The sequence below is a fragment of the Balaenoptera musculus genome, chromosome 19 (assembly GCF_009873245.2).
Source record: "Balaenoptera musculus isolate JJ_BM4_2016_0621 chromosome 19, mBalMus1.pri.v3, whole genome shotgun sequence".
NCBI lineage: Eukaryota > Metazoa > Chordata > Mammalia > Artiodactyla > Balaenopteridae > Balaenoptera > Balaenoptera musculus.
The window spans coordinates 57,252,527-57,266,451 of record NC_045803.1 but is presented as its reverse complement, the minus strand read 5'-3'; the positions used below and the strand labels follow the sequence as shown (position 1 = coordinate 57,266,451).

Genomic DNA, 13,925 nt, shown 5'->3' with positions numbered 1-13,925 from the left:
GGTGAGTGCAGATACCGAACAGCTCGTCCGGCCCAAGCCGACAACCTCTCCAGGACAGCCCGGAAGATCTGAGAGCATCCCGACGGGCGTGGGGGACGGAGACCAAGGCGCGGGGCCGGTGTCCTCGCAAGAAAGAGAAGAACGCCAGAGGAAAGGGAAAGGGCTGAACCACTGACGATCACGAAGACGAACACACTCCTGCCAGGCCTTCAGCACACCGCTCTGGAGGACTGATGGAGCACGTCCTTTTCCTTCCAGAAAAGCGAACAGGCTCGTGCTGGCAGGCAGGCTCGTGCTGGCAGGCAGCACAGACCCGGGGTCGCCCAGAGCCCTGCTGTGCCGCCACCGTCCCCCCTGGAACCCCAAGGCCACAGGGCCCAGCGGGTCTGCACTGAGAAGGTGCCTGCGGGGACAGAGGCAGGCAGAGAACACAGCCACCTGCAGACCCTGCTGCGGTCTCGCCCGGCGCAAACCCCGCCTAGACGCTAAAAGACCCGCGACCGCAGGTCTAAACCGCTGTCCGGGGGAAGCCCCCTTCCCACGGGGGTCCAGGGTCAGGTGCCACGCTGGCCAAGGAGCCGCCACCCGCCAGGAGTGACAGCAGATGCCTTCCCACGAGCCCCCGGCCTTTCAGGTCCTGGTCCTGAGGAGGCTCAACCTTCACGCGCCCCACTGATAACGGCGGGCTCCCTGGCGGGCAGGCGTGAGCGGTGCCATAAATAAGTCTTCCGTTAACTCCTCCTGCCCTCTCGGGCACCTGCCGCATCCCCGCTCCCTCACCGTGGGTACATTCGAGAGGCGTAAATCAAGGTGCACAGCCTCGTGGGTGGCAGGGCAACGGGCTGTGTGCAGGGAGAGGTAAACAAACTTGCAAAGCCCCAGACGGAGACCTAGGCGGGACAGCTCCAGGGAACACCCGGGGTCAGCTGGGGAGGGGTCCTGGGGAGTCATGGGAGGGGTGAGAGGGCACAAGCACAGAGTGTCCCAGAAGATGACAGGGCAGGAACGTGTGCTGCCCCCAGGCCACGGCCCCCACCCCCAGGGGCTCTCCGCAGCCCCCCGAGCCCAGCCCACCTCTGCGGCACTCTGCATCCAGTCCAACTCGAGTCTAACTTGCCTGTCCCCGTGGGTAGCCAGGTGAGCACTGGGGACCCCCACCGGTGGCCAGGCAGGGGTGGGCCCCTGAGACCTGCCCTGCCCCCCCGCTGCCCCCAGAACTAGCCAGGAGAGGCCACGGGCCCCGACACATGCCCTGAACCCAGGGTCCCGGAGAGCCGGGCCGCGGCCGCCATCGCCCTCTCGCCGGGCGGGTGGCAAAAGAGATCTTGGGGGCTCAGCTGTGTAAACGGCCACAGCAGGGATGGGGTGGGGGGCGCATAAAAGGCAGTATCGAGGCAGGCGCGAGTTCGAGGGAACACCGTTCTCCCGGGAGAGGGCTCCCACCTCGTAAATAAAGGACCCGCACAAGCGCCCCTGCGCCCAGGCTGACCTCCCAGCTGCCGGCGGGTCACGTGGGTGGCACCATGCTGGGCGACAGGGGCCCACGGCAGCAGGCCCACTGAGCGGCCGGGGCGGCACCAACCCGAGGCTGACCCCGCGTGATCTCCTCTCTCCAGAAGAACAGAGGAGAGGGTGGGAACCACATGCCCACAGGCACCGCAAGCCCACCAGAGAAACCCGAGAACCCAGGAGGCCGCAGGGTCCCTGCCCCAGCGGGCTGGTCACTAGAAAACACAGGTTCCCAACAAGAGTCCTTTCTCAGCCAAGCCAGCACCCAGCCAGCCACTGGAGGGCCGTGGAGCCCGATGGACGCCATGTCCCGGAAGCTCGGCCCAGGCCCTCCTCGGCCCCCTCTCCTCCTCCTCCACGGACGGTGAGGACAGAGAGGGCAGGAGGTGCTGCCGGCCACGGAGCCTGGAGGTCAGGCTTAGCGTGGACTAGGCTGCCACACGCTGGGGCCCGAATCCCGGCTCTGCGACCTCCAGCTGTGTGATGTTGGGCAAGTTACTTTGCCTCTCTGGGCCTCCTCAGTCTCCTCGTCTATAAATGGGGGATAAAGACAAAGTCTGCCTCATGAAGTTAATTCCGCGAGGGTTCAAGGAGGTAAATTACGTGAGAAGCTTCAGAGCGGGGCTGGCACGTCCCAGGAGTCACTGTTATTATCATGCAACTGGTCAACAGATGGGGCAGAAACCCAGGTCTCGGGTGGGCGAGGGGCTTGGCTAAGCTCATACAGGTCAGGCTGGGCAAAATGGGACCCAACCTGCCGAATCTGTGCCGCCGACCCCCACCCCCACCCCTTCCGTGTCCAGGCCGGGAGTCACACAGCCCAGCTCTCCACACCCGTGAGTGGCACTGCCTGGTCAGCGTGAACACAGGACACCCCGGGACAGAGGGGGACCAGAGCCCTTGTCCTGCTGCCTGCGGGGACCCCGAGGACGTGACCCCACACAGGACCCGATCTGGGCGGTCCAGAAGTCCTCTGGGTCCTGCTCGGGACCAAAGCACCCTCAGCACCCACACTCAGTGGACCGATGGGTTTCTTTTCTTGAGGGGGGCGGGTGGTGGTATACCATGGAGCACCACCCTGTGGGGACCCCGTCCGGGCACGGCCCGCACAGGTCCTGGAGGTCCTGACCAACACCTAGAGGAAGGCGTCGCCACGAGAGGCTGCCCGGAGACGAGGTATGTGACGGGGGACCCCGGGGCTCCCTACTCCAGGGAAACGAAGACCCTCCCCAGGACATCAGGTCACACAGACGGTCGGGTCACCTCTCAAGACAGCCTCGTGATGGGCCTGGGAGAGGCCGCAGCAGCAGTGGACGCCCCCCCCAACCCCGCACTCACTCCCACCCTGGGCCTGCCCTCAGGGTCTCAGACAACCCTGAGAGGCCAGCAGAGCACCGGTGGGGACACCAAGGCCAGGAGCTGTTCAAAGATCGGTCACGCAGACGACCCAAGGTCACACAGACGACCCAAGGCCACACAGACAATCCAAGGCCACACAGCTCAACAGCACATCTAGGACTCGAACCCCATTTCCTGGGCCCAGATGCAATGTTCTCACCACTCATGACACCACCTGACCAGTCCAAGGCCCAACTGTGATGCCAGACCAAGAGGTGCAACACACTCAGAGCTCAGGTACGCTTGACTACAGTGGTTTAGAAATGTGTCCAAGTCTGGCACTCATCCCTCAAGAGATGGGGACGAATCCTCTTCTCTCAATGTGGGCCAGACCTCTCAACTCACTTCCACTGAACAGAACACAACAGAAGCGAGGCAATTGCCAAGGTGAGGTCATCAAAGGCCCCTGGTCTCTCCTGGATCTCTCCCTGCGCTCTCCTGGATCTCTCCCTGCGCTCTCCTGGATCACTTGAGCCATGGGGAGGTCAGCTGCCAGGTTGTAAGGACGCCCTAGGTACCTGTAGGGAATCCCACATTCAGGGAACTGAGGCCTCCAGCCAACAGCCAACTAAAGCATGAACCATCTCGGCAGCAGCTCCTCCAGCCGCAGGGGAGCCTTCTGATGAGACCACAGCCCCAACAGTTCATTTACACCAGACTCTGGGCCAGAGCCGCCCGGCCGAGCCACTCCCGGATCCCAACGCGTTTAGGTTTGGCATAGCTTGTTACACAGCGTAAGGTAACTGCTACAGTGAGTGCCACCACCACGTCCTCTATTGATCACGACCCTCAGTCTCTATTTCCCTTCCTCTGTGGAAGTTCAACCACCTGCAGATACTCTGTACCTTCTTTACCCAGAGTCTCCAAATCGGGCCCCTCTGATGCCATCCAAGGCCATTAACCACCTCCCTCCCCTTTCCTGTATTCCTTAGAGAACTGGTCACCACCTTTAAATCCTATCACCTCTAAAGGAAAGGTGTCACTGTGCCCATTTTACAGAAGGGAGACTCCAGGCTTGGGCCCAAGGGCCGACAGATGGTCAACAGCAGGGCTGGGATTACCTGAACACGGCACCTGTGTCCCACGTACATAAAGCTGGTCAGGGCCCAGATCCAGACCCACCCTGGGGCCGCGGCAGGAGGGCCTGGCTCTGCTCCACCCCACAGCCCGCACCGCGTGCTGCCTCCTGACAGAGGGGAGGCGGAGCGGCCAAGTGAGGCAGGCGAAGCCGTCCTGCAGCTCCCAGTGACCGGTCCCCGTGGCCCAGGGAGCAGATGTGGAGGTCACTGCCCAGTGGCCATGTGACAGGCTGGCCAGCTGGTGACCCAGGCGGACACGCTGTGACCGCCAGCTGCCAGCGCTGGGCAGGAAGGTACACGGGTGGTCGAACAAGCAGGGAGCTGCCATGGGGCAAATCCCGGGGCAGACCCCAAAATGTCACGGGCCCCTTAAGGCCATGGGTGGGGGTCTTCAGGTGACAGCAGGAGGATCAGTTTTCTCATTTTTAGCCTTTTTACTTCTCTATGTTCTAGTTTTTCTGTAGCGAACCAGGTTTTTACAAGTGGGGGGCCCACAAAAAGATAGACTTGCCTGCATGAGTTTGGAATCACCAACAGGGGGATGGGGTCTTCCCCAGACCGGGGCCTCCTGCAGGGCAGATGCAGGAGCCGAGGGAACTGGGGTGCCCCTCCTGGAACCCGAACCCTCACCGACAGCCCCAGCCTTTCCCCGGTGACCAGGGTTCTGGGGGGCAGGTCCACCCTCTGCCCCTCCTGGACCAGCCGCCACCTGAATGTCACCGTCACACTCCTACTGGCATCCAGTGACACCCCACCCCCCTCTGAGCCTGCTCTCCCCCCTCCTTAAAGCCCGGCACGTGCTGCACAGGCCCCGTGTACAGCGCCCCCAAAGCGAGCGTCCCTGTCGTGGTGTCACTCGTGGTCTCTGGGGCAGCTTCGGGCCAGGAAAGCTGCTCTGCTGATGTCAGGTCACTTAAAATAGAATTCCAAATGAGCAGCTTCGTTAGGGGAGTCTAAAATTAGCATTCCTCCTCCGCATGTGTGCATGGGGGGGGGGGGAGGGGAGGCAGGGGCCCCGAGGGACCACCGGCAGCTGGGGTGACGGCCCCCTTGCACCTAGGACGTGGAAGGACAAAGGCCAAATTCGGGGGACCCAGAGATCCCGTGAAGGGTCACCTTGGACCTGCTGGGGATCGACACGGCCTCCGGGCCCATACCCCCCGCCGTGTGCCTCGCCCCCCAGTCACAGGCTCGGGGTCGCTTCAGGGCTGCTCTGCCCCCGGCCCTGCACAGGCAGGTGGGCCCCATACCCCGCCGCAGGTGCCACCGTGACCGTGGAAGCCCCAGCGGTGCGTGGAGAGGAGAGGGGGCCTCGGGCAGCCCTGCACCCTCGAGAAGCCCCGCGGGGGTCCCTATCCTCCCCCACGCCCTCATTAGAGAGGTATTTATTAACTTCTGAGCTCCTGGCCATCGACTGAGTTCTCGTCTACATTATCAGCTCATGTAAATTCATTATCCTAACAGCTGGGAATAAGCTCCACAGCACGAAGGCCAATGACGGATGAGGGCCGGGGGCGGGGGCGGCCCTGGGGGCAGGGCCAGAGCTCCCTCTCCGGCTGTACCAGCCCCTGACACACGGGGAGCTCAGGTGGCCTCCTGGCCGCCTCGTTTGCATCACCTGCTGCTGTCCACCTCCTGCCCCCTCGACGTCCCAGGAGAAAAGGGCTGCCACGGCCAGACACCCAGAGCCGGGAGCCCCTGCCCTGTGCCCGAAGCTGAGGGCAGGAGAGGAAAAGCCACCAGGCTAACAGCCCGCACCGAATCTCCAGCCCCCTCCTCCCCCGGATGGTGACGGTCTTTAGAAGCAAGGACTGCCCGGGGAGGCCATCACCCTTCCCGCTCCTTCTACCAAAGTGTGGTGTCCTTAACCAATGCTCTTTCCTCTTCCCTGCCCAGGTTTCTAATATGGCCAGAAGCAGTACAAAGTTTAAACCAAAAGAAAAGAAAAAGGCGAAGAAGAAATATCCAAGTGCAGAGGGGACGAGCCGGGCTGACGGCTGGGCAGACGTGTTCCAGAACCACCCTGTCGCCGGTGCCGGTGCTTCAGAACAGACCCCGATCGACTCCGAACGCTCCCAACAGCTGGACTTAAAAGGGGAGGGGGAGGCAGGCCCCTAACACTCCGTTAAACATGGTCGCGGCGCGGCTCCCCGCTCTGCGCGAGGGTGGAGGGCGTTATTAATCAGCGCGCCTCAGCTCCTCTCCAGCCTCCCGCCGATCCCGTAATTACCGCCGCCTTCACGCCACTCTTCCGTGGCTCCAGACCTCAGGCCTGCTCCCTCCATGCTCTGTAATTACAAGCTAATAGCTGAGATGAATTTTCTGCTGGCTCCCGGTTCAAGCACCAACCCGCCCCCCTTCCCCTGACAGCCACCCCCCACTCCGGGTAATTACACCCCACGAGGCCGGGCCCAGCAGGGCCTCAGTTTCAGGCCCGCGTGCGCAACCTGGACTTGGATTCTCTAATCACCCCCCCTTGGTAATTTTTCATTACCGCAGAGAGAGATGTTTGTGAACAAATACAAGTGTCCCCCAGCTCAGGGCCTCCATGCCACCCCCCCCCCACCAAAGGGGCGATGCTTCTGCAGTCCTAACAAGGCTGGGGTCACCTGAGCAGAGACCCCAGCAGGCGGCGGCGGGGGGCACCACGTGATCCCGGGAGCCTGAGCGGCTTCATAATAAATTCATTATTATATTTGCCTTCGGCGTGTTCTGAGCTCACTCGCACGAAGCAATTTTTCTTGGGGATGGGGGTAGGGGCGGCGCCTGGGAGAGTCAGGAAGGCCTCTGGCTCCCGGATACACACGGGTGGCCTGCTTTAGGCCTTAATGTTCTTTTTCAATGACGGCCACCCTCTCAGGTTGTAGGTTTCTAAGGGGACTGAGGCCTTTTCTTGCCCGGAGTCCCAGAACTGGACGTACTCCCCAAGGCTAAGGCTCCAGTAACCGGCAGACCGAGCCAAAGCCATTTCATTTTGGCTTTGGGGACGGCCGTAGCAGATGGCCTGGATCCTGACCCGGAACCAGAGGGAAGGACTGAGGGGGGGGGTCGGGGGGAGGCCAGCCTGTGTGTCCAGAGACGACCCTGGCCGGGGAGTAAAATGAGTAACAAGGCAGCTCATTTTATGACGAGGCTGCCATCACCCCCCTCCGACCCCACGCAGCCCTCTCGGTCAGCAGCATTTATGAAGTCACTACAGAACGGGGAAGGCAGGAGCTTACGAGCTGCAGAAAGTGTCTGCCAGGACCCCCAGTCAATGGGAATGGGAGCCCACCCCTCCCAGAGCCAGCACCATGGCGTGAGCTGTTTGCAAAGCTAACTTCTGGGGTCCCCAGGCAGCCACGGCAGATGGGTTCAGCAACGCCCCGCAGCTGCAGCCAATGGGGGGGGGTAGGGGCAGGGTGGGGGCCGGGTAACATTTAGGGGTCCCCCCTTGCCTGCGCACTGCCATGTCAGCGACACTGCTTGGGGGGGCTCTCCGGAGGCTGAATCCAGGTCCTGGGGTGAAGAGCGTTCAGGACAGACGCCCACACACGGGAGTCCCTCGGGGCAAGGGTGCCAGGTAACACCGGGAGGTGTAGGTGGGGCTGGGGCCCCCCAAGCTGGTTCACGGGGCGGCGGCTCCTGGGTGGAGAGGAGAGCGAGGGGTTCTCTGTTGCCTGAGGACAGCGATGGGCACGGGGTTGGCGCCCGGAGCAGCCCGCTGACAGAGGCCTCCAAGGACAGCCTAGGGGCTGAGGTTCAAGGCCTCAGACGCTCGGGAGTCCCGGAGGTTCCGGTGGATGCAAAGGACGGAAGTCAGGCAGCAGATGGCAGCAACATTTGAGGGCGATTATTCTAAGCGGCCGCTGCGTCTGGAGCAGCCTGGACGGGCAGACGAAGGGCGGGCAGCAGCCAGGGGGCGGCGGGCGGCCTGGGGTGGGGGGCAGGCAGAAAGCTGGCAGCCCCGGGGAAGCGCACAATTAACACAAAAAAGGCTGAGAGGCCGGGTCAAGGGTGGCGCCCAGGACCCCCGGAGGCGGTCCTTAACAATGGCGTCAGCAGTGACAACAACAAGGCCTGGCTTTGCCCAGAGCGCCCCAGTGACCCTTCACAGTAACTCCAGGAACAGACCCCAGGCAAACAGGTCACCCGAGGAGCCTCCCACATGGCCCATCCCTACCCCCACTCTACAGATGGGTAAACTGAGGCTGGAAGAGTCATACCCTTGCCTGGGGTTGCGTGCCGAGAGATGCTGGGGTGGCAATCCAGTTTTCCTTGCGGCTGTGCCAGCAATTTCCCTTTAAACAAGAAGACACTGGAAAGGACCCCCCCACCTCCTAGGGGTCACGTCCCATCCTGCAGGCTGCTGTGAGCGCCCACCTACATGCTGCATCATTTTACAGATGGTACCAGGGAGGGTCAGAAGTGGCACAGAGCCAGGGAGTAAGAACAGATCTCACCTTGGGGCCCACTGCACCCCCTGAATCCCACATTCCGGCAGCTCTGGGCTGGAGGGCACACAACCCCAGGAGCAACTCCTTTGTGTGCCCGGGGCCCCTGAGCTAACCAGGCCGCCTCCTTACAAAGGAGCCCTTTGAGTGGAGCCCGGAGGCACGGGGTGCAGGACAGAGGTGGGGGTCAGAGGTCCCAAAGGACAGGAACCCAACCTAGCCAGGAGGCGGCGGCCAAACGCCTCCAAGTTTCCACGCAGCGGCAGGCCAGGGCCGGGTGGCGGGCAAACAGGCCAGGAGGGCAGGGGTCAAGGCCAGGTCCTTCTCCCAAAGGGAAGAAACCTGACCGGGAGACCAAACTTTGAGGAGCACTGAGAAGAGGAAGCAGAGGCCACTGCTGAACGGGGCCTGCCCAGCCCCAGGGCCCAGGAATCTAGGTGTTTAGACAGCTCCTGCCCTGCCCCTCAGGTGAGGAGAAAGGATCAGAGAACAGAATAGCATTTGTCCCTTCAAACAAATTATTATTTTTAATTCTGGAGGGCTGCGTTGGGTCTTTGTTGCTGCACATGGGCTTTCTCTAGTTGTGACGAGCACGGGCTTAGCTGCTCCCCGACATGTGGGATCTTCCCGGACCAGGGATCAAACCCGTGTCCCCTGCATTGGCAGGCGGATTCTTAACCACTGCGCCACCAGGGAAGTCCTGCCTCTTCGATGCCGAGTGGGTGTTGACAAAGCTGTCTGTGCGGGGCGGGCACCCCCGCCTGCACCCCCAAGGCCCAAAGGGCACTCAGTAGGTCCTCAGCCTGCAGAACAGGTACGTCAGTCCCACCTCCACAGCGCACAGCCTACCGGATTCACCGTGGAGAAGGGGGATGCCTGGCCCCCTGCTCAGGCAGACGGGCAACTTCAGAGTCTCACATGGCAGGACCACCAGGAGTTAAGTCAAGGAATTGCATCCTCATTTGGAAACCAGCCAGAAGATGGGGATCCGGGCCTGGCTCCCCCGAACCCCCCCTGGTGGGGGGTCCTGTCGGGTCCTCATGTGGTCTGAGCCTCAGTTTCCCCATCCGTACCCCGGGGTTGGGGTAGGGGGACTAGACAGCAGGTGGCAGGGGCTAAGCGGGCCGCCTTTCATCCATCAACCTGTTTATTTGGCCTGAACTCAAGACATGTTTAAATGTGAATCAATGGGGACTTCCCTGGTGGTCCAGTGGGTAACACTCCATACTCCCAGTGCAGGGGGCCCGGGTTCGATCCCTGGTGGGGGAACTAGATCCCACATGCAGGCCGCAACTAAGAGTCCGCATGCCTCAACAAAGATCCCGTGTGCTGCAACTAAGACCCGGTGCAGCCAAAATAAGTAAATAAATAAAATATTAAAAACTACAAATTAAAAAGTTAAACATGAATCAATGGATGATATCTTAAAACTGGTTTCAAGTCAAAATGAAGATTTCCCATTTCCCTTGAAAAAGTAGGAGCCACCAACCATAATCCCGAGCGTGGCGACGGTCCCTTCGTCTGTCCCTAGGCTGCCAACTCGCCAGAGTCCCCGCCACTCCCTGCTGTCGCAGGCTGGTTGGCCCCTCAATGCCACAGGTCTCTCCAGTTTAGCAACTATGTGGGTTTGGGTGACGAGCAGGGTCCACAGGAGATTAATAAACGTGCGCGCGGCCGAGATGCTCAGCACGGATGTTGGCAACACCTCCGAGCAGATTCAGCAGCAAGAGGTCAACCCCTCCACCCTCAGCTGCAGGGGTGATGCCGGCAGCTGTCAACCGCAGCTGGGTCCCACGTGAATCAAAGCCAGGACCTGCCTCGAGTCATAAGACGTCTTTGTGGGGTTTTTTTTGCTTTTGCAAAAGTTCCATTCTCACAATGGTTCCAAGTGACACACCAGACCCCCTGCCCAGAAAAACATATCCACTGAATTCTGCACGTACTTTGACCACGTTCACAGAAGCCCATCTGTAAACCCCACAGGGATGTGTGTGTAGAGGTGGCTGGCACCCATGAACCCGGATTACAGACGCCTATAGCAAAGAATTCTTTACATATCAAACGCCGATACTAACACCCTTCCCCAATATATTCTACCCAGGCCAAGGGAGTCCAGGGTGTCAAAAGTAAAATACTAAGTTCTTATGGTGTTTCCATGGTCCAAGTTCTAATGGTGTTTCCTCACCTGGGCTCATCTGCCATCTTCAAAGCCCTATGTACCATGCCCAGACATCAGAAAATGCCCCACTGGAAAAAACCAACTACCCTGCAGCCAAAGTGGGCTTCAGAATAGGACCACCAGGTAACATTTCGCAAAAGCAGTCACAAGCCACCAGCCATGAGCTCCCTAGTCCCATCCCTGCCACACGCCAGGTCAAGCCAGCCACCTTCCTCTGGCCACAGCCATCGTCCACCAACTGCTGAGCAGCCAACTGCCTAGGCCTAAATAATCCTTCACTTCAAAAAAACAAACAAAACCCCCTCCACAGCTCCAGCTGGGAACTCCTAAGCTTCCTGCACCCCAGGCAGGATGCCGAGGCCAGAACTGGCTCTCACAGGTACCAGGCTTCACCCCCCAGGACTCTTGGGTCACATGGCGAGGAGCAGTCGGATCTACACCCGAGACCTGCCGTGGGTGCAACAAAAGCCGAGGCTGGTCAAAGGGTTCTCCTCCCCTTGTGGGCAGAATGGATGTCCTTGGAGGCCAAGGGCTGAGGGGCGCAGAGGGGACCCCAGAATTGAGTAAATAAAGGTCTGGGTTGTACAGGTGGGCAGAAAAGCGAGTCCCTGCAACTCTTTCTGGAGCAATCTAGCAACATCTTTAAAGATGTGTCAAGCCTTCACGCCCAGCCCTCTTCCCCTCTGGAAATGTAGCCAACAGATCAGTCCCGAGGTGTGAACACACCCATGGGGGGCTCGCTGCACGTGACACGGACACGGCTGGAAACTGCAGCGTGAAACCCTGAGGCCCGCTGAGCGCCCTGGCTGGGGAAGCCCGGCACGGACACCACACCACACACAGCTCCTCACAAGGAGGAAGGCGACGCAGTCCTGCCTGTTTCAACTTGCAAACCAGCTGTTTGGTTAAAATGCACTCCCTGGGCCCAGGTGACAGGCTCCCGCGACTGGCACCCCTACTAAGGAAGTCCTTCTTAGTCTTATAAGACACGTTATTTAGGTGAAAACTGCATCTTGAAAAAAGCTAAGTCGACATGTTCAGAAAGGAGAAAAGCCTGGCCATCAATCTGATTTATTTTTTTAAATTCATTTTTATTTCTTCTTTTTTTTGGGGGGCTGCGTCGGGTCTTCCTTGCTGTACGCGGGCTTTCTCCAGCTGTGGCGAGCGGGGGCTACTCTTCATTGTGGTGCACGGGCTTCTCATTGCGGTGGCTTCTCTTGTTGTGGAGCACGGGCTCTAGGCGCGTGGGCTTCAGTAGTTGTGGCACGTGGGCTCAGTAGTTGTAGCTTGCGGGCTCTAGAGCGCAGGCTCGCTAGTTGTGGCGCGTGGGCTTAGTTGCTCCGCCGCATGTGGGATCTTCCCAGACCGGGGCTCGAACCCGTGTCCCCTGCATTGGCAGGCGGGTTCTTATCCACTGTGCCACTAGGGAAGCCCCATCAATCTGATTTAAAACCTACAATCTCAGCCCACACTTCCACTCCCCTTGGGAGCCCAAGCAGGGGCGACCAGAAATCCTTTTCAAGAGTCCATCGAAACAGGGCCCAGAGGGCAGAGCCACGGGGGCTGATCCTGAGCCTCAGTGTTCTCGTCCTATAAATGGGGGCAACTACCCCTCCCCCACTCGTGAGGCAGCAGGGGCCGACCACACAGCCCTGCCACCTCTGGGATGCAGAAGTCCCTCCAACACTGTCATCTGCTGAAGAATTTTAGCTTTACACGTATTCAACTTTGATATCTAGTCTAGCACATCCTCACGTGTTTAAGTCAACAGAGAGAGACCAAATATCTTATGTAAAAAAGTTACAAAAATACATTCAAAGATAAACGGACACCAGGAATTCAGTAGGACAAATCCGCTCACGTCCCCTGGTTTTCCATTTCACACCTATTACCAGCGGTCTGATGGCACGTAGGCAGGAGCCCCCGCGGAGGCAGAGGAGGGTAGACAGACGAGCTCCCATGGGGCCCCCCATTTCTCCCAACTAACAGTCAAAGGGGGGTAATCCCTACCCCGCAAGCCAGACCCTCAGGGGAAGATAAGCAGCAGAGAACACAACCCCGCCTCACGCGTGTCACACGAAGGCGGCCAGCCCTCCCGCCCCCCCAAACAGGCTCCGGCTCAGCTCAGGGGGAGAGGAGACCCAGGGTAGCACAAAGGAGGCCTCTGCCCGCCCCTGCTGGCAGGCCTGGCCCTCCTCAGCTTGACACGTGGATTTCCTTCAAGACGGCGTAACCCGACCAAAAGCCTGCCGATCGATTCCTTTTATTGCTGCCTGTGGCCACAGATGCACCATCAGAGCGCAGGAAGGGCCGGGCTGGGGAGGGGCCGCCATTTCACCTCCCTCCTCCCCACCCGGGGTGCAATCCCACCCACTGCCACCAAGGTGGGCGGGGGGGGGCAACAAGTTGCTGAGCAAGGGGGGAGTGTGCGGGCACGTGATCAAGACCCTGGGGGTGGGTGAGGCCTCAGAAGAACACGTCTGGATGCTGCAGCCCCAAGAGGGGAGGGTCTGCAGGGGCTGATTTGGCACCTTGAGCCTCTGGGTCTTGGTCGGAGAAGTGGCCACCGCCCCTCCCCACGCCAAACATTGCCAAGGCCAAGGTCTAGGGGAACAGAGCCTTCTAGGCTTCACAAGTTAGAATCACAGGGATCCTAGAGCCACTGAGTTGGGAAGGATCTGCGTGCTTCTGACATGCCCTTACACAAGAGCTCTCCGCGTCAGGCGCTGCTCTGAGCGCTTTATAAGAAAGCATTTAACCCCCGACAGCCCAAGGACACGGGTGCCGCTGCCTTTCCCACTTTACGGACGAGAAAACCGAAGCCCGGAAGGAAAGCATGAGAGGTCATACTGGTTGAGCCAGAGGTGGACGTTAACGTCCTGCCCAGACACTGACCACCATATCGACAGACACTTGGGGGCTAACCCCAGGCCCCCGAGGCTTTCGGCCCCTCCCCTGCAATGACCCACTGAGGGCAGGCTGCGGCATACGTTACGTCATCTAAACCCTTACCTCTGAAAAAGCCTCTGCAGCTCCATCCTACCGATGGGAAACAGCTGGGGCTACTGATGGCGGTGGGAGGGCTGATGTCCTCATTTGCCCGTGGGATGCCCCCCACCCGGGTCTGGCCACCCCAAAGCCACGGCAACGTGCAACTCCTCACACACGTCGAGTCCTCCAGCTGGAGGAACCGGTTCCAGAATTGGAAGGCTTGGCCAGAGCTTCAGACAGGCACAGAAGCCACCCATCCAAATACAACTCTGCACTTGAAGGCCCCTTTAGGAGAAGGGCTTGCAGCTCACCAGGGGCAGGTAAGGAGTATTACCT

The 13,925-nt window shown here is 60.0% G+C and overlaps 1 protein-coding gene across 10 annotated transcripts in view; it reads right to left on the bottom strand.

Moving 5' to 3' along the window:
* Positions 1 to 13,925, bottom strand: part of GSE1 (Gse1 coiled-coil protein) — a 423,047-nt gene that overhangs the window by 38,421 nt on the left and 370,701 nt on the right. The gene's annotated exons all lie outside the window — the stretch shown is intronic.